Raw genomic sequence first — 20867 nt, 5'->3', positions numbered from 1 at the left:
TCACGTGTACATGTGGACTAGCTGCCAAATTCTTATTTCGGGGGAACTGAGGGTTTTCTTGTTTAGTTTTGTTTGTCGGTATGTTAATAGGGTTTGGTTCTTAAGGGAGGGGGTGTTATGACCCACGGGTGGGTCTAGGTGCCTCTATGTTTGTGTCTGTGTGTGTGTGTGAGAGTGGATGATGCCTTGTAGGTGCGGTCCTGGATGTCGGCTGCTGATTGGACGCACCACGGCTGAGAAGGAGGAGCAGTCGAGCCAGCCTGACGGTCATCCCTCCTCCGCTCCCAAGTCTGCAGTTAGTCACTTCTGAAATGGTGTTAGAGCACGCAGCCGTAGGGGTGGGCTGCCATTTTCTTTGTCCCCTCTTTTCTCCTTTTTATTAAGTATGTAGGGAGGTTAGCCTTTCTGTATTTGGCTTCTCTTTCTTTCTTTAGTTAGTTCTTAAGGCGAGCTAGTTGGAGTTTGGTTTATTATTTTGGCCTGGGCCCACCCTGAAGCCTTTGCTGCCCACTGGTTAAGTTGTTTTGTTTATTTCATTTACTGATTCATAAATGTTTTTGTTGAAACTGCCAACTGCCGTGAGAAATTAATGAGGCTTGGGAGTGGGGGAAGGTGTCCCACACGTTGCGTCTCGGTCCCCCGAGACGGAACGTAACACAGAGTTTTCACCGTACAGCAGGTTGAGCTCCTACCGTTTTACAAGTGACGTCGTCACGTTAGCCTGTTCCATCCCTGCTAAATTCTTTAAAGAACTACCGTTAGTAAACTTTTAAATTATAATACACTCTACACTCATTGTAATTTCCTGCCCGTGGTTCTATATTGCAACAGTTGACGGCTCATATCAGCAGATAAGCAGCAACAATCTGGGCATTGCGGGTGATTCATAAATATGTCATTTCTTATTAATTAGCCCATAAGTGTTGTACACCAGTGTGACACCAAATGCTTGTTGCTGACAGCAGTGAAGAAATGACACTCTAGTGGTTCTGCACATTAGTATAAATAGAGTGATTCTCTATCATTACATCACAGGACGGCGGCACTCTGACAGATTCCATGAACCTGGACACTGATGATCCAGACTCCGGTCCAGATGAGCCAACAGGCCACAGTGGAAACGGGTCAGAGCATGGACTGGCTGCTGAAAGGATCCAGGTAGGTGGCGCTGTCATCCCAAGGTGTGTGGTGTGGAGGATCAGGGCCAAAGTTCCAGATGCTCACAGATGTGCCCTGTATTTTGATTTACCTTGTATGTATATCTATACTGTTGGAATCATATATTTAGTTTAGATGTTAGTGTTGAATAATATAATTAGTTTAAATGTTTGTTTATAATAACATGATTATTAATATAAAGCTGTTTAATCATTTGGCTGACCTACTCATAGAGAAAAGGCATTGTTGCAGGAGTCACACAAAGAGCTCAAGAAGGAACCAAGGGAAGAACATCCCTCACTAACTGGTAACCCTGGGGGAGCAGAGGGTGACCAGAGGGTGACCCTGGGGGACCAGTGGGTGACCAGAGGGTGACCCTGGGGGACCGGATCACCCTGGGGGAGCAGAGGGTGACCATGGGGGACCAGAGGATGGACAGAGAGCTAACTGACTTTGCGACCACCATAAGACTTTATAACCCGGTCATTTACAGGGGGGAGAACTCATGATCCATCGGAGGCACGGGGGGGAGGAGCCTGTGACCTCAGGCATGTTGTGCACTGTATTATTTCAACAGGTCACGCTGGAACCAATGATGGATCATTTGGCTCCCTGCCAAATAAGGACTTGTTTCCTGTTGCACTCAGTAATCAGAGACTTGGATCAAAGGCTGCCCCAACATCCAATGAGGCTTGGGTCTGGAGATCGGGCAGCCAGTCAGAAGAGGACAACACCTGGGAGTGTTTGCATGTTTTCTTTCTGTATAAAAGGACTGGGTCAAGGGACAGAGAGCAGTCAGACTTCATGCCCTGACAATACTTTGGTGTTGCTAGGGTTCTGAACTGGGCCCAGAGCTCTGTATATTTGTACCCTCAATTGATTTCTTTACTAAAGACATATTTAAATTGGCATTCTTCTCCTGTGACTCTTCATTCAACCAACACGCGGATCAGCAGCACGGCACAAGGAAATCTGATCCAACAATACATAGAGAGAGAGAGAGAGAGAGAGAGAGAGAGAGAATTTTGTGTATACAACATTAATACAAACAAAGTACCGTAAATACGCCAGGGATTGACAGAAAAAAAAAAGATAACCTTAATCAACCGATGTAGTTTGGCCTAATAGAGTTGCCGTATGTGATGTCATTGGCAGTCGCCCACCGGACAGAGGCGACTGCCAATGACGTCACATACGGCAACTCTATTAGGACGGGGTTTGCCCATGTCTGTACTAGAACCACCCAGAACCACCAGGGTGTTTAGCTCTTAGAACACCCTAGAACCTCCTAGAACCATCCAGAACCACCAGGGTGTTTAGCTCTTAGAACACCCTAGAAACTCCTAGAACCATCCAGAACCACCCAGAACCACCAGGGTGTTTAGCTCTTAGAACCCCCTAGAACAATCCAGAACCACCAGGGTGTTTAGCTCTTAGAACCCCCGAGAACAATCCAGAACCACCAGGGTGTTGAGCGCTTTATTGCAATGACTCTGCAAACACTCAGACACCTGAGTCAAATGATACTAGTGTTGGTGAAGATGCCACATTTCACAGCACATTGAAGCTACTAACATAGATCTACATACACATTAATCTACCTGAACATGCAAACACAAGCAGGTGGAGATTTAAAGATACTGCTCAAGAAAAAAGGTGCATTAAACATTGATGGACTTATATGGGTACGCATACAAATATATATTTATTAGTGCTGGGACTCCATTAAAGAAAATAATCTAATTAATTATGGTCTTTGTAATTGGTCAAACCTCTGACCTTTGACCTCTATCAGTCATGGTTGACCTCCAGTGCTCACGCAGTGCTTCACTGGAAGGCCAAGAACAATCCAAGAGTCCATATGTGGCACTGCAAGGTCCACCAGTGGCTTCTGGGACGTCTCTCCGAGTAACCACAGCAGCGTGTAGGGAGAAGCAGTCTGCCAGCCACCAGGCTCCACTGGGGTCAAAGGTCGTGACACGCAGTTCTGTCAGCCACCACTAGATGGAGCTCTCCTCTTCACTCTCCTCCTCATCCTCCCTCAATACCTCTCCCACCTGCAGAGAGAAGAAGAGACAGCAGGAGTCAGGACTCACAGTCCTTGAACGCATCATCACAGAGACGCTGACTGTTGATGGAGATGATGGAGTGACTGGTGAGAAGAAGCAGACTCTCAGTCACATGTCAAGTGTGGAACATCAGAAGGTCATGTGACCATGGAGTGTTGGACTGATACTGAGGCCTGATGAAGATGAACTGATCAATAATTGGGTGGTGAACTGAGAGAAGAAGCAGTTTGGCAGCAGATGTTGGATGAATGAGGAGCAGCTGGACGACACCATCCTCCTCTCACACTGTGACTGGGAACACTGGACCTCTGCTGTGGGATCAACTGGCTTTGGTGCTGGAACCATCATCCACTGCTTCCAAACCAGTACTGACCTCACAGTCTGCAGTTGATAGTCTCTGTTGTGGACAAGATCCATCAGTGGCTTCACTGATGAAGCCTTCAGGTTGTTCAACCTCGGGTCCAGCTCTCTGAGGTGGGAGGGGTTGGACTTCAGAGCTGAGAGCAGCCAATCACAACTGACCTCTGACAAACTGCAGTCAATCAACCTGAATAGAGAATAAATGATGGAGAGTTTATAATGATGGAGAGTTTTTCCAGGGTGTCATCACTCTGAAAATCAAAGTGAAATGTCGACTTCAGAATCTGACACTACAGAAAATGTCACCTTGAAATTAAATCCTCAGTCCAAAACTAATGTGTGTTGAAATGATGTTTGGTCACATGACCACTGATGAACAGAATGAAGTTTTCATATTTCTGGATGTCATTTTGATATGAATCAACCTTCAGTTCAATGTTTATTCAACATGTGTGATGAAGTGTGTTTGGTGCTGAAACCATCATCCACTGGTTCCAAACCAGTACTGACCTCAGAACCTCCAGTTTACAGTCTGGACTCTGCAGAAAACCACTCAGCACCTTCACTCCTGAATCCTGCAGCTGGTTCCAACTCAGGTCCAGGAGTCTGAGGTGGGAGGGGTTGGACTTCAGAGCTGAGAGCAGCCAATCACAGCTGAGCTCTGACAACCTGCACAACTCCAACCTGAATAAAGAATAAATGATGGAGTGAGTGGAGTTTTCATCACTATATTAAAAAAATATGAAATTAAAAATATGAATGTCTATAACACTGTAATGTCCATTAAACCAATCAGAAGCACAACAATAATACTGAAATAATGAATCACCACAATAAAATATTTTATATCAACCTGTTTAGTCATGTGACCACTGATCAGCTGTTAACAATGTTGGAATTCATTGATTCATTTTGCCTCAAAGGTTCAGTGTGTAAAATCAGTGCAGATTTATTGCTGAAAGCTTCATATACAACCGTCAATATAGTTTGAAGTCTTTGATTAGTAGAAAATAAAAGTCCTCTGCTTTTCCTGCCATTAGAATGCTTCTTTCTAGAAACAGACAGAAGGTCAAAGGTCGTGGCCATCTTGCACCGCCATGTTTGTAGGCGGCTGGTTGGGAAGATGAGTTTGAGAGACAGTTTCATATTGATGGTTGGAGGCTGGAATCCTCTAATAAAGCAAGTGCTGAGAACAAATGGTTACTAAGTGACTGAAATGCAGTGGAATCTTTTCTGCATCTTGCTCATCAATACTGGACTGACTGAGATGATAGAACCTGCATTGACCCTTGACCTTCTGCTGAGTCCAGCTGGATCTATCGGATCTATCTACAGTATCTAAGTGCTCATACAGGTGGCTAATGCTAGCGCTAGCTGAAAATCATGCTAGCACTGGACTGTCTGCTGTGACTATGACTGATTGTGATGCTAATAGATGGTTGTAATATTTGTGTTGATGGAACTTTATCATGATACAGAGAACTAGACACCTTTGCTGTCAACCACATCCTTTATGATGCTGGAAGGCTACCGTAGTTCACTGGCAAGAAGGGGAGAGGGAGCGTCAGCAAGTAAGCACTGCAATCTGATGGCACTAGATGGCAGGATTTTACATACTGGACCTTCAAATCCAGTTTCACTCATTTCAAACACAAACCAGTGACTGGAAATTGAATTTCCAACAGCAGTGAAGCGAAAATCATGACAACAATAACAAGAGTGATAGAAGTTGTAAAGTGAAGAGGGTGAACTGACCTCAGAGTCTCCAGTTTACAGTCTGGACTCTGCAGAAAACCACTCAGCTCCTTCACTCCTGAATCCTGCAGCTGGTTGTCACTCAGGTCCAGGTGTCTGAGGTGGGAGGGGTTGGACTTCAGAGCTGAGAGCAGCCAATCACAGCTGAGCTCTGACAACCTGCACCTCTCCAGCCTGAATGTAGAATAAATGATGGAGAGTTTATAATGATGGAGAGTTTTTCCAGGGTGTCATCACTCTGAAAATCAAAGTGAAATGTCGACTTCAGAATCTGACTCTACAGAATAAAATGGGAGAGGGAGGGTGAGCGAACGAGTGCTGCACTGTGGAGTCCATTATTGGCTCTTGATGATGTTGGTGTCTGGGCCCCCTTGCACCAAAGTAGGATTGCGTCATCGAAGATGAGTCACTAAGCCTTCAGCGTTCAACCAATCCACAACACGTGTGTCCAGGCTTCATGGGTTGCACTAAAAGCCATCCAGGATGAGAAGACACGGATTCATCAAGCCAGGTGAAAGCTATCCTGGATCAGTGCGCCATGCACGCGGCTTCCTTCCATAGACCCCGGTTATGGAGCTGGGATTAACGGATTGGCCATCTTTGACCTCCTCATAAGCCTCCATGAGGATTTGCGCCTGGGACGGGGATTCAGACTCTCGAACTTTCTTTTTTTTTGTAATTTATTGTTTATTTGGAGAAGCAAGTGTACAGACATTTCTCTTGCGTACAATATAAAGTCCACATCAAGTGTGGATATGAAAATATAATTGCTAATAATACTCCATTCCTTTTAACATAAAAAAGAAAGAAAAAAAAAAAACACAGTAAAATGTGTATCATCTCATGAACCAGTCTAGCAGTGTGTATCATGACAATGATTTTACAGAGCAGTCAAATTCAGTTTACAGAAATTACAGCTTTTATATATTCCGTCCATTTTGTCCATATCCTGAAAAAGGAGTCTCTTTGACCTTTAAGACAGAATGAGAATTTCTCTAGAATGTAAATATTCTGAACAATATCAATCCATTCATCAATTGTAGGTGCTTCAGTCCTCAACCATTTTCTCGTGATAGTTTTTTTGCTTGCTGCCAGAAGCATTGCCATGAGTTTTTTATCTGACAAATTCCAGTTATCCCATGAGATGTCTCCTAAGTACAGGACTTCACATTTACAAGGAATTTTCTCAACAAAAATGTTATTTAAGTGCATGCACAGTTGATCCCAGAATGGTTTGATCACCGGACAACCCCAGAAGATATGGTAATGATTTGCCTTGTCTGTCTTACATTGTCTCCAGCAGGTAGCACTGTTGCTGTGATGTTTTTTCTGGGCAGGGGTTACAAAAAACCGAACAATGTTCTTCCAACAGAATTCCCTCCATGAATTGGAGCTTGAGGTCATCCATTGAAATTTGTGAATCTTTTCCCAGCTTTCAACAGAAATAATTAAATTTCCTTCTTTTTGCCATTTATTCCTTATGTAGTCTGTGTCAACTTGTTTGAACAGCTGAATACCATTGTATAACTTGGAGACAACTTTAGTACAGGAACCTGATTTCAACAATGACAAAAGCACTTCTAAGAATCCTGGTCCAGCTGTTTCCCAAGTTTCTTGTAGATTATGATTATAGTAAGACCTAACCTGCAGATATCTGAAGAAGTCATCCTTCTCCAACCCATTTGACCTTTGAAGTTCTTCAAAACTCTGAAACACCCCCCTCTTGATAAATGTATAATAGGTGGTTAATCCTTTTGAGATCCATCCCTTGAATCTCCCGTCATTCTTGTTTGGTTTAAAAGCCGAGTCAAAAGCGCACCACTTGAACATTTTGATCTGGTTACCTAAATGGCAAATTTTCACTATTCTTCTCCAAGAGTTTAGCATTGTGTATAACATCGAGTCATGCGGTATCATCAAATCATCTTGTAGTTCTTTGTCCATCAACATCGATAAGAGAGGTACACCTTCCACTGAGGAACTCTCTATGTCTTTCCATCCTGCATTGTATTGTGGACAGCATAGATAGATTAATGGTTTCAGTTGAGCTGCAAGATAATATTCCTGTAGGTTGGGAAGACCCAACCCCCCTTTCTCTTTCTTCAACTGCAGTGTTCTGTACCTTATTCTGGCCTTTTTCCCTTGCCAGATATATTGTGATATTAATCTGTCCCATTCTGTAAATTGTTTCTCCGGAATCAAGATAGGTAAGCACTGAAATAGATATAACAAGCGTGGACTGACTCAACTCTGGAGTGTAAATTAAAAAAAGGGATCACATTCCATCTCTGTATGTCTATTTTTAGTCTTGATGTTAGGGGGCCATAGTTGGCATCGAAAGTCCTGGAAAATTCTTTTGTTAGAAAACCCCCCAAATATTTTATGAAATCCGCCTCCCAATTCCATCTATACAAACTCTTAATTTTGTTTGGAGGGACATAATTCAGTGTTAAAACCTGAGTCTTGTTGATATTAATCTTGTAACCCGACAATGAACCATATTCCGCAATCATCTCCATTAATATGGGTATAGTTTTAGTTGGATTTGTTATAGTTAGTATTAAATCATCAGCGAACAGGGATAGCTTTTGTTCACCAGAGGCCATCGCAACTCCTGTTATGTCAGGCCTCTGCCTTATCCATTGGCTCAAAGGCTCTATAAAAAGGGCGAAGAGGAGAGGTGAAATACAACACCCCTGCCTCGTACCTCTTTCCAAAATAAATGATTCCGATAGATCTCCGTTAATTTTTATCTTAGCTGATGGTTTCTCGTACAATGCCGCCAATACATCAATTAAGGACTGGTGGAATCCAAATTTATGCAACACTTTATACAGAAATGACCATCTGACCGAGTCAAATGCCTTTTCTGTGTCCAAACTCAGCATTGCAGTTTCTATTTTGTTTTGTTCTACGTGATTCAAGATGTGAAATGTTTTTCTGATGTTGTCCTGAGTCATTCTGTGTTTGATAAAACCCGTCTGGTCCTTATGTATTATGTCGGGTAAAATTTTTTCAAGCCTCTGTGAAAATATGGCAGTAAATAATTTATAATCAATATTTAACACACTCACTGGACGGTAGTTACCACAATCCAATTTATCCTTCCCCTCCTTAGGAATTACTGATATTATTGCGTCTCTCCATGAAGGAGGGATTATTTTCTCTTTCAAAACGCAGTTAAACGCTCTCAATAAAGTAGGGATTAACTGATCTTGCATTTCTTTATACCACTCGGAGGTAAAACCATCCATTCCTGGGGATTTTCCTCCTTTTAACTTTCCAATAACTGCTCGTAGTTCTTCGTCGGTTATCTCCGATATTAATTTTTTATTTTGTTCACTCGTGACTGTAGGGAGAGTCAGGTGGGAAAGAAAGATGTCTATCTGATGATCGTTGTTTAATTTGGGTTGGGAATATAAGGTCTGATAAAAGTTTTTAAAACATTTATGAATATTTCCCAGTCCTGTCTCAACACCATTTGTATTTGTGTTTCGTATTTTATAAATAGTTCTATCTGACTGTTGTTTTCGTAATTTAAATGCTAAGAGCTTGAGCGATTTCTCCCCCCCCTTCATAATATTTTTGTCTTGTAAGGAGAAGTTTGTTTTGTATCTCTAGTGTGTTTAACTCATCCAATTCTCTTTTCACTTCCTTGATTTTAATATTTGTTACCTCCCGGAAGGTTTTAGAATGCTCCTGTTGGAGTTTCCTTAACTCCTCCTCCAGTTTGTATTGTTTTTGTAATCTCATTTTCTTTTCGTTTGAGGAGATCGCTATTATTTTACCCCTGATCACCGACTTTAACGCGTCCCAGAGTATAATTGGCCCCACCTCTTCATTGTCGTTTTCATCCAAGTATCTTTTAATTTCATTTTTCAAATTATTTTTAATAATTTTATTTTTCAGCAAGTTTGTGTTAAACCTCCAGAGAGTGAATCTGTTTTTCTTAGTCAGAAAAAAAGACATATAAATTGGACTGTGGTCCGAGTTAGGGCTCTGGCCGATTTCACATTTTTCTATCCTATGAATATCATCTTTGAGCATGAAAAAATAATCTATGCGTGAGTATACTTTGTATGGAGGGGAGTAATGCGTGTAATCCCGACGACATGGATTTTTAACTCTCCATACATCCACCAATCCAGTTTCTTCTAACATGTTTCTGATTCTTTTACTGATAGTTTGTGTATCAGATTTTACATTAGACGAATCCAAATTCGGGTTTAATCTAACATTAAAGTCCCCGGCATATATCAATACCCCTTGACTTTTTGTTACTGTCATTTCAAATATGTGTCTATAGAAGGTCCAGTCGCTACCAGGTGGAGCATAAACATTAATAAGAGTTATCAGGACGCCATCAATTTTCCCTGTAGTCAAAACAAATCTGCCTTCCTTGTCTTTATGTTCTGCAATATGTTCAAAGTGCAGGGTACTTGATATTAAAGTTGCCACCCCTCTTCGCCTCCCCGAAGCATGGGAAGAAAAATACACATATTTATATCCCATCTTATTCAACTTGGCATGTTCGGAATCGTCTAGGTGGGTTTCCTGCAGAAAAGCTATTTGGACCTTTTCTTTCTTTAATTTAGATAAAATCTTCCATCTTTTTATCGGATTATACATACCATTTATATTGAATGAAACCACCTTCAGTTGTTTTCTTTCCATTTAAGTGATGTCTTCCATTTCACCAATCACATTGGAGAGCCCCCTCAAGCCCACTAGAACTAAAAGAACATGAACAGATAAAGCAAGAACATACATACTCACTGCACAATGAAAAAACAAAAAAACAAAAAACAAAACAAAACAAGCTTGGCTTCCAAACAGGGGTCCATAACCTAGACCCTGTTGAGCTTCTTGGTGACAGCCCGGAAGGGAATGTCCTCCCAAATCTATTGGTGAGGGCCCTTCAGGTGGCAGCAGCACAGTTCCGGATGGACCCTGACAAACCTTTTTGTGAAACTATCATCTTTAACTTAGCCTATGTAGAAATTTCTATCTGAGAAGTGTACCTCAAGAGGAAAAACGTGGTATCCTTCAGTTCTCAAGGAGCTGGTGGTGATGTTCTCCTAAATGCCCGGAGCCTCTCTTTGTAGTTGACTTCTCTTGAAGAGCTGGAGGCGCCTTTCTCTCTTCTCCCTCCTGTCCTAGTCCAGGTCAGCCGCTCGATCTGCTCCTTCAGGGAATCAGGTGAACAGATGACTTTCACTTTGTAACCTCTTTTGACCATGTCCTCCGTAGCCTCCTCTATGTTGTCGTAGGTTCTGGGCCCTTCTTCATATCTCACTCGCAATCTTGCCGGAAAAAGGGTCTGGAACGAGACCCCGTTCTCCTTCAGAGCCCTACGAACCTCCATATACTCTCGTCGTTTTCTGAGAATGGCTGGTGGGTAGTCGTGGTCGAGATTTATTCGCTTTTCACGCCAAAAGAGTCCCTTTTGTTGCCAAGCCTTGCGCAGTACAGACTCTTTCATTTTGAAGCTCGAAAACCTCACAAGTATTGAACGTGGTGATACATTCTTCAGGGGTTGCGGTCCCAGCGCCCGATGTGCTCTTTCTATCCGCACGTCTGCCGCGTTCTCGACCAGACCGAGCCCCTCTTTCAGTAAGGTCTCCACAAATGTAGTCATCGACTCCGAGTCCTTCTCGGACCCCTCCGGAACACCGTAGATCCTGACATTTTCCCGACGAGATCGACTGTCCAGGTCCGTTAGCTTTTCTTCCAGCTTCACGTGTAACTTTAGCAGCCCGGTTAACACTTCCTCCGTGTTTAGAGTCCTCTCTTCATTTTTCTCCACCCGCTCCTCCACTTCGCTGATTCTTGCATTCGTTTTATTAATTTCCTCCTTGATAGACTTCAGTTGTTCGTTGTTTTCCTGACGGAAACCTCTCAGTTCTTCTAGTAACACTTCTAAGCTAGCCATCTCGTCCTCGCTTTTTCGTTAGCCCGTGGCTTCACGGAGTTAGCTGTAACTACTTCCTTTCTCTCGCCGATTGTTATATAGAAGCAGGGGCTTCGTTTGTCGTCTTACCCCCTCTCTACGTTTACCGTGGTATGTGGAAATTATATTACTCAACTGGATGGGGGTAGGTCTGTGATTTCTTCGGTTCTTTCGGGAGCCGTTCTATCGAGCTGCCATCTCCATGAGTCTCCAGACTCTCGAACTTTCAAAGCTCGCGAGCTTGGAAGCCCAGACTCCCAGGTCATAGTCATGCGCACCAAGCATTCAGCCAAAGGGATCTTCCCTTGGCCAAGCAGCCAGGGCGCATGATCAATTGGAGGCATAGTGACAGGACCGTCCACTGTCACAAAAACAAGCTCATGTTACTCTTTGATGTGTCTTCATCTTTCTATGGGATGTGTATTTTTATATAGGATGCATGGCAAAGTAGAAGTCATGTTAGAAATGATCCAATGATTGCAATATGATCTCAACTCATTTCTTTATCATGATTGAAATGAAATGATTCCAAAGCTTGAAATAATGACAGTGGCTGGAGGTGAATGTGATAACAATGTGCAGTGTTGAGTGGAAGAAGCACTGCCTTCCACTGGTGGTGACTGTTGACTGAGACAAGGATGAATTAGATCCTGGAACTCAGCCTGGTCTGGAGCAGCTCACTCCACACAATAAATCTCCACGGTAACTTCTAGCGGAACATATCTCACTTCCACCTATCCCACTGTTGTGCAACCACATCAAACATCAATTGATCCAGGATAACCAAGATATCCCGGCTTAATCCCTCATCCTAGTTTCCTGCAACAGGGCCCAGTCAAGTGAAAATCATGACAACAATAACAAGAGTGATAGAAGTTGTAGAGTGAAGAGGGTGAACTGACCTCAGAGTCTCCAGTTTACAGTCTGGACTCTGCAGAAAACCACTCAGCACCTTCACTCCTGAATCCTGCAGCTGGTTGAGACTCAGGTCCAGCTCTCTGAGGTGGGAGGGGTTGGACTTCAGAGCTGAGAGCAGCCAATCACAGCTGAGCTCTGACAACCTGCAGCTGTCCAACCTGAATGTAGAATAAATGATGGAGAGTTTATAATGATGGAGAGTTTTTCCAGGGTGTCATCACTCTGAACATCAAAGTGAAATGTGGACTTCAGAATCTGACACGACAGAAACAGAGAGGGAGGGAGAGAGGGCGAGTGAGTGAGCGCTGCAATCTGAAATCTGACCATTAGATTGCAGTATTTTACATACTGGACCTTTAAACCCAATTTCACTCATTTCAAACACAAACCAGTGACTGCAAATTGAATTTCCAACAGCAGTGAAGTGACATGACAACAATAACAAGAGTGATAGAAGTTGTAGAGTGAAGAAGTGAAGAGTGAACTGACCTCAGAGTCTCCAGTTTACATTCTGGACTCTGCAGAAAACCACTCAGCTCCTTCACTCCTGAATCCTGCAGCTGGTTGTCACTCACCTCTCCAACCTGAATAAAGAATGAATATTTGATTCCTTCCATGGTGTAAATGTCATATTCAGAGTCATTTCTCCCTGTTGATGATCCAGAATCACTGAGTCATTCCCTCAAAGGAGTCATTGTGCCAGTGTGTTGTCAACACAATAACAACAGCAGTGTGTCAGTCAGTGTGCAGCCAATCAGCAGTGAAGATGGAAAATAATCAGTGAGTCCTTTGTGTGCTTGTGGCTGTTTTCAGTCATCAGAGTCTCGTTACAAGTCAAACACATTCAAAGGACAAGATGAAGAAATACTGCTGCACTATTAATCTGCCTCTAATATTTCTTCACAGGATCTTCTGCTCAGTCATGTGACCTTCATCACCAATCAACAACTTCCGTTGAGCTCTCAAGTGACTGGAGACATTTTCCACACTTTCTTCCACCGTCCAAAGTCTTTTCTGGCTGCAGATTGTTGACATGAAAATATCAACAACATCCACTTTGTCTAGATGAGTCTTTAATATCTGCTTCAAAGTCTTCACACTGAGCAGCGTTACACACCAGTTGTCATCTGCTGACACGCACTGTCCACCAGTAGAAAGCAGGAACTGACCTGAGAACTTCCAGTCTGCAGTTTGGACTCTGCAGTCCAGCACAGAGCAGCTTCACTCCAGGATCCTTCAGGATTGTCCAGCTCAGGTCCAGCAGTGTGAGGTGGGAGGGGCTGGACTGCAGAGCTGAAGACACCACTGCACAGTGAAGATCTGAGAGTTGAACACTGAATGAAGGAGAGCAGAATGAGAAGTTGCTGCTTCCATCATCATCATCATCATCATCATCATCATCATTACCATCATCATCACCGCCATAATCATCATCACCATCATCATAATCTTCATCACCATCATCTTCATCATCATCATCATCATCATCATCATCACCACCACCATCATCATCATCTTCATCATTATCACCATCATCATCTTCATCACCATCATCATCATCACCACCATCATCATCACCATCGTCATCACCACCTCCATCATCCTCATCATCCTCATCATCATCATCATCATCATCATCAACATCAACATCATCATCACCTCCATCATCATCATCATCATCATCATCATCATCAACATCATCATCACCACCATCACCATCATCTTCATCATGAATGATTGAAGAGTTGATTTTGGTTGACAGTGTAAATTCAATCAATCTTGTGCAATCAACTGACAACAATGAAAAAGAAGCTTCCCAAACAAATGTACACATTATAAAGACTCACAACAACAAAAACATAACAACTGTGTGAAGGAAAAAGCAGCAGGCTGAAGCCCAAGCTGATTCTTGCCTCTCCTATACAGTCCATAAGATTAGCTGGAATAATTAGTCAGACAAAATCAAAAAGGAAAAAAAGAGAAGTGCAACTCAACAAAATATGCTTGACATTATTCTTCATCATTGACTCACAATTCAACACACACACACACACACACACACACACACACACACACACACACACACACACACACACAGTGTTTACATACCTTACTGAACGTATCACAGCCTTCCTGCAGTTCCTCACAGCTGGAATCAGTCTCAATCTTCCCTCCCAGGTTGTGTTGTACTTGCTGGGGTCCAACTCCTCCATAACCTCCTCTGACATCTGCAGCATGTAGGCCAGAGCTGAACACTGGATGGCTGAGAGTCCCTTCTCTGATCTGTTCTCTGACTGCAGGAACTCTTGGACCTCCTGATGCACTGACTGATCCTTCACCTCCAGCAGACAGTGGAATATGTTGATGCTTCTGTCAGGAGAAACATCACCAGTGTTCAGCTCCTTCAGGTTGTTGATGACCTTCTGTAAGGTTCCTGTATGATTGTCAGTGAGACCCAGCAGGCCTCCTAAGAGTCTATGGTTGGATTCCAGACTGAGTCCATGGAGAAAGCGAACAAACAAGTCCAGGTGACCATTTGGACTCTGCAGGGATTTCTTCATCATCTTCTGAAGGAACTCATCCAGGGATTCTCCAGAGTGACCATCTTCTGTCCTCTTCCAGTTGGTGTGACAGTGGAAGCTGAAGACTGCAGCCAGAAACTCCTGGACGCTCAGATGAACGAAGCAGTAGACGGTTTTGTGGAAGATCACACTCTCTCTTCTGAAGATCTCTGTACAAACTCCTGAGTACAAAGAGGCTTCAGTCACACTGAGACCACACTTCTCCAGGTCTTCACTGTAGAACATGATGTTTCCACTCTCCAGATGTTCAAATGCCAGCTGGCCCAGCTTCAGAAGAAGCTCCCTGTCAGCCTCCGTCAGCTCCTGTGGACCTCCTCCATACTTGTGCTGCTTCCTCTTGGTCTGGACCAGCAGGAAGTGTGAGTACATGTCAGTCAGGGTCTTGGGCAGCTCTCCTCTCTGCTTTGAGCTCAACATGCTCTCCAGTTCTCCAGTGATCCAGCAGAAGACTGGGATCTCACACATGATGTGGAGGCTCCTGGAGGACTTGATGTGGGAAATGATCCTGCTGGACACATCTCCTCTATCTCTGAACCTCCTCCTGAAATACTCCTCCTTCTGGTCATCGGTGAAGCCTCGTACTTCTGTCAGCCTGTCCACACATGACGGAGGGATCTGATTGGCTGCTGCAGGTCTGGAAGTTATCCACAGCAGAGCCGAGGGAAGCAGATCTCCTCTGATCAGGTTTGTTAGCAGGACGCTGACTGACTTCTTCTGAGTGACGTCAGTCACCACCTGGTTCTTCTCAAAGTCCAGAGCCAGTCTGCTTTCATCCAGGCCGTCCAAGATGAAGAGAAGTTTGCAGACATGCAGCTGCTCTGCTGTGAGCTTCTCTAACGTTGGATGGAAAACATGGAGAAGCTCCAGAAGACTGTAGTGCTGCTCTTTGACCAAGTTGAGCTCCCTGAATGAGAGAGGAAGCACCAGATGAAGGTCCTGGTTCTCCAGGCCCTGGGCCCAGTCCAGAGTGAACTTCTGCACTGAGAAGGTTTTTCCAACCCCAGCGACGCCGTTGGTCAGCACCACTCTGACTCTGAGTCCCTGCTGCTCAGGTGAGGCTTCAAAGATCTGGCTGCACCTGATTGGACGGTCGTGGAGGCTCTTCTTGGTCTTCTTGGTCTCCATGGTCTCAGAGGTCTTGGTGGTCCTCTTGGTCTTCTTGGTCTTCTTTGTCTCTGTGGTCTTCTTGGTCTTGTTGGTCTCCAGCTGCCTGACCTCATGCTCTCTGTTGACCTCCTCACTCAGTCCCTCAGTGATTTAGAGGTCAGTGTAGATGCTGTTGAGGAGGGTTTGACTTCCTGCTTCTTCACCTTCAGTCGCACGTTCACATCTCCTCTCCAGACTGATCTTCTGCTGCTGTAGAAGCTCCTGCAGATCATCATCAGCCTCTGGAGCAGAGAAAAGGTTGGAGAAGAAAACATCAGTGTGACAGTGTGAGCATCATTTTCTCTCCACAACTTCTCAGCTGCTGTGGTGAAGCTGCTGTGTGACTGTTTGCTCTCAACGTCCCTCAGTGAATCTTCTCACTGGAGGTCCTGACGTGATCTCAGAGGGAGAAGTGAAGGAGGTGCCGGTGGACAGTCTTACTGTGATCAGTCTGGCTGTGACTGGCAGGTTGCAGTGCTGCTCCACACTGAAGACACGAGGACTCACCTGATGGAGCAGACCGGTCCCAGAATGAGCCAATGAACCTTCTGTATAACGAGGACGTCCAGCTCATCCTGGCCTCCTCCTGCTGCTGCTGCTGCTGCTGCTGCCGCTGTAGAAGCTCCTTCAGCTGCTTCTCACCACCAGGACTCCCCTCCGTCTTCCTGTGGAGACACTTTGGCTTTGAGTGAGTGGATCAGTTGTTGGTGTCCATCACTTGTCAGCTGTTTTTCTGACTCCATCATTAGTTGGATGGAATCATTGTCTCCATCAACACTAACTGACAGCCTGCTGGCCTCCTAGTGGGCTCTTCACAAATCACTTCTTGTCTTTTGCTCTCTTTTCTAAATTCAATCCCTTCATGCAGCTTCACAATCAAAGAATTTGACCCACAAAGAATGGAGCGCAGCCGTTAATGACGCCGTCTTTTAGCCACCACGTTGCGCCCGTCATGGATGGCTGGAAATGTCTTGTTGCCAGGCAGAAAGATCAACTCCCCAGTATGATACAACTGATGCTTGCATTGTGGCTACAAACAAAACCAAACAAGCAAAAACTGGTCAAACAGCGCCCCTCAGTGGCAGAACTGGGAGCTGCGAGGACCGACGCGTCATAGGAAGGTTTGAAGGTTCAAGGCCACATTTGAACACATTGTTTCTTATTGACATATTATAGAGTGACCTGTCTGAAATATCTGCCTGTTAATCAATGTGTTATTTTTTCAGCATGTGTTCATTTCTCTGTACAGTCTGCAGTAGAAGGTAGTTCTGACTCGAGGGCGCCCCCTGGCGGCTCTTTCCAGAACTACAGTTGCCATCACTTGTTCGCAGTCCATGATGACGGTGAGAAAAATGTGATTTCCTCTTTGAAGAGCTGCACCTGTTTCTCCCTGACGTGATGAGACTGGACACTTGTTGAGGGATGTGACACTTCCTGTCAGCTCCTGAGGACAACAAGGAGGCCGAGCCTCTAATGCCCCTTACTGGCTGCACTCTGGAAGAGCCCTCCCCCCATCCTCAGGACCAAGTGATCCTCCCTCAACGTGAACACATCACTTCCATGTGAGGAGAGAAGAAGAGACGGCAGAAGTCAGCACTCACACTTCAGTCCTTGAACGCATCATCAGAGACATTCACTGCTGTTGAGTGAAGATGATGGATTCACTGCTGATGAGAAGCAGACTCTCCGTCACATATGTGCTGTGTCTCAATTCAGGGTGTGCACCCTTCAGTCCAAGTGTCCTCTGTCTGAAGGAAGTGTTCTTCGAGGACCCAGCCTAGAAGGACGGACCAAACCCCGCCTCCCCGGTAACCACTGGGGACGGTCTAGCCTTCAGTGTATTTCCTCGTTCCGTCACCACCGTTCCCTACGGCTGGCCAACCCCGGAAGTGACGTTTTTATAGTATCAAGCCATTGGTTCGCCATCTAACAATGCTGTTGGATGATCAAATAAGTAAAATCCTACGTTAAAAACTGGATACTTTATGTGAAACTTCAATATTTAAATTTATATGTCGTGTCTTTACCAGTATTGGCAGCGGGACGGCTTGACTGGTGAGAGGGGCATGATGGGAAATGACACTATTGAGCAGATCAGGACTAAAATATTGATCCGTCCAATATGTGGATTCTCAAATCAATACTCCAGTCATCTGAGGCCTTCCATTGTTTCTCTGGGGTACAGCCAGATAGAAATGCTCCAACTCTGAATGACTGCTGCCTGCCTGCCTGAAGGGCCTCTGCTAAAATGATACAAATTGGTTATTTGACCAATGTTAAAGTTTTGCTCATTTCCTTCCTGAAATTCACCTTGAAATCCCACCCCGAGTTGGGATCAGGATAATACAGTTCTTTTTGGGTCAAAGTTCTCCACATCCTACTGAAATGTTTTGAACAACACAAACTGAAGCTTTGATCCAGATTAAAATTAGGATTGGATTACATCATCTAATCCCATTTCAGAATCCTTCTTTCCCTTTTCAACCCGTTTCCAAGATTCCATCCAATCCCAGAACCAACATCCAATCAGATTACCAGTGAAGGTGTGGGCGGGGCCAAGGCTGATGGGACCGACCAATAGCAAGGTGTTGATTTTTCAACATCAGGTGTTGATGATCAAGCAGGTGTTGTCATCAACAGCTCTGTTGAGTCAGCGGTTCATCTGTATTTCCGGGACAAAGGCCGCTCCTTCCAAGACTCAAAGGTCCAGATTTTAGACACAGAAGACAGATGGTTTGAGAGAGGAGTGAAAGAAGCCACCTGTGTCCACCTAGAGCGACCCTCTGTGAACAGAGAGGAGGACTCCTGCTGCTGCTGCTGCTGCCTCCAGCCAACATGCAGCCAGACGGAGACGCACTTGGACTTTGAGGTGCTCTTGGGATATTTTCTGATTCTTAGATTCTCTGATCAGTGTTTCTGCTCCCACTTCCCTGAAATCACATGACGCTGTGTTGAGCTGAAGTGCAGCCACGCCCCTCTCTCTCTGCCAGGGTGCATCCAGTGTGGCTGTGGCTCCCAGGAGCAGTTGGAGTGCAAGAGGTGAAGATGGTCTGGTCCTCAAGGAGCTGCTCACTCCATCAAAAGACAAGGGCAGCAAACATTGTGTCAGAAGCAGTGGCAGGAAAACAGTGGGAGAAACTGCACAAGGAGCAGAACACACTGCAGGACAAAGTAGTGATGGACAAATGAAGCTTGTGGGAAACATCCAAGCACTGGAGCCACTGCTTGAAAATGGCTGCAAATGACTGCAAGCTGCAGTAACACTGCCCTCTGCTGGCCACACACACACACACACACACACACACACACGACTTGAAATAATCTCTCTCTCTCAGGGTCAAAGGTGAAGGGTCAGAGGTCAAGGTAGGTCCATTACTACTGTTATTCTCATTGCTTTGTTAATTAAAAAAAAGGTTTCAACAATAAATGTTGTACACATGTGTATTTTTGTAAGCATCTTTCACATGTGTATGTTCTTAAACGTGTATATTTCAATAACATTTTAATAATCCTTTGTGTTTGATCTTCAATGTCTTTTTTCAACACATTTTATCATCTGCATGCTTTACCATCTCTTTGAAACACATTCTAATAAATATCGCAGTGTTTTTCAACATATTTTTCAATGCATTGAAAGCTCCTCCAGTTCTCCAGTCAACTCATGTCTTCATTCTGAGGCTGCTGGTGCAATTCCTCCAATCAAATCATCAACACATCAACTGTAGTCAGAGACTTTCATCATCACTATGGACACTGTTGCTTTTCCCGCCGCTTCATCGTTCAACTTTGGCTTCACTTTCAATAGGATGCCGCACTTTTCACGCTCGCCTCCCCTGCAGTCCTCTGGCGCCCCCCAGTGGAGGCTTTGAAAAGCGCAGGGCCAGAGGGATCAGTGGCACTGTTCAAAGCCACATTCACTGACTTTACCTTCCTGTTGTTGAGTTGAAACTCCGCCCACCCTCCCAGTTTCAGGGAGCCTGATTGTAACGGAACAATTGAATCAGGGGTCAGACGGTTGGAACCGGGTCAAAGGTCAAATTCATAGGTCAAAGACGTGTATTTCAGGAACGGAAGGTCATATAAAGATGATTCCACCTCTGGCCTGTTCAGAAGGGAGGAATTATGTCAGAGGATCCAGGTTTGAAGTCAAACTACGTCCCGGGGGCCATATGCGGCCAATTACACTCTCCAATCCGGCCGACCAAACTTGAAGGAATTATATTAATAGTCATTAAGTCATGAAATAGAAAACAATGAAAACAATTATTTTGTTGTGTTCATTATTTAATTGCCATTAAAGCAACATGTTGTCTACACATCCCCTGATATATATCTTCCTCCAATGAGAAAGCGGCCCCTCTGTCATATTGTAGAAGCCATTATGGCCCACCAGTCAAACAGTTTGCCCACCCCTGGATTAGAGGCTCACTTAGTGTTGGAGTTGGGCTTGGTTCAAAGTAGCAAGAGAACAAAAGAGGCTTTGCTTCAGAATTGAACCAACAACCAGAATTGGAACCCTGGTTTTCAGCACCACAGTAAGCAGGCTAACCCACTGAGCTAACCTGCTAACCTGCTAAGCAGGTTCCTGAGGGCTGTGGAGGGATGTCACTACATCAATAGACAGCAGTGACTTGACATTGGTGCGTTTCAACACTGGACTCTGCAGGAGAAACAAACAGCCACAGTCACTTTGTACAAGTGCAACACAACAAGTGGAGCTGAAGCCTTTTAGATACAATGAAGAGGAAAGAAAATTCTCCTCACTCTTTGAAAATGGAATTCAAACAGAGTTTGAAAAGAGGGAAGGGGGAGCTCTGTGTTGGGAGTCAGCATTGGTCCCCACAAGACCGTCTTCAGCGCTGAGAAAGCAAAGAACTACAGAGGCCTCAGTGCTTCACCTGACACACTGACACACACTGACACACACAC

The 20867-nt window shown here is 44.5% G+C and overlaps 1 long non-coding RNA gene across 1 annotated transcript; it reads right to left on the bottom strand.

Annotated features, from left to right (window-relative positions):
* Positions 1-2766: 2766 nt before the first annotated feature.
* On the bottom strand, positions 2767-3770 carry LOC142892551 (uncharacterized). Its single transcript, XR_012927453.1, has 2 exons — positions 3601-3770; positions 2767-3206 (listed from the first exon to the last, which is right to left on the bottom strand). It is a non-coding gene; the product is annotated as an uncharacterized LOC142892551 (long non-coding RNA).
* Between the last annotated feature and the right edge of the window lie 17097 nt (positions 3771-20867).

The sequence above is a fragment of the Nelusetta ayraudi genome, unplaced genomic scaffold (assembly GCF_046127955.1).
Source record: "Nelusetta ayraudi isolate G7.1 ecotype Tasmania unplaced genomic scaffold, CSIRO-AGI_Nayr_v1 ptg000035l, whole genome shotgun sequence".
Classification (NCBI taxonomy): Eukaryota; Metazoa; Chordata; class Actinopteri; order Tetraodontiformes; family Monacanthidae; genus Nelusetta; species Nelusetta ayraudi.
The sequence above is the reverse complement of the archived record's forward strand: the minus strand, read 5'-3'. Positions and strand labels throughout refer to the sequence as shown.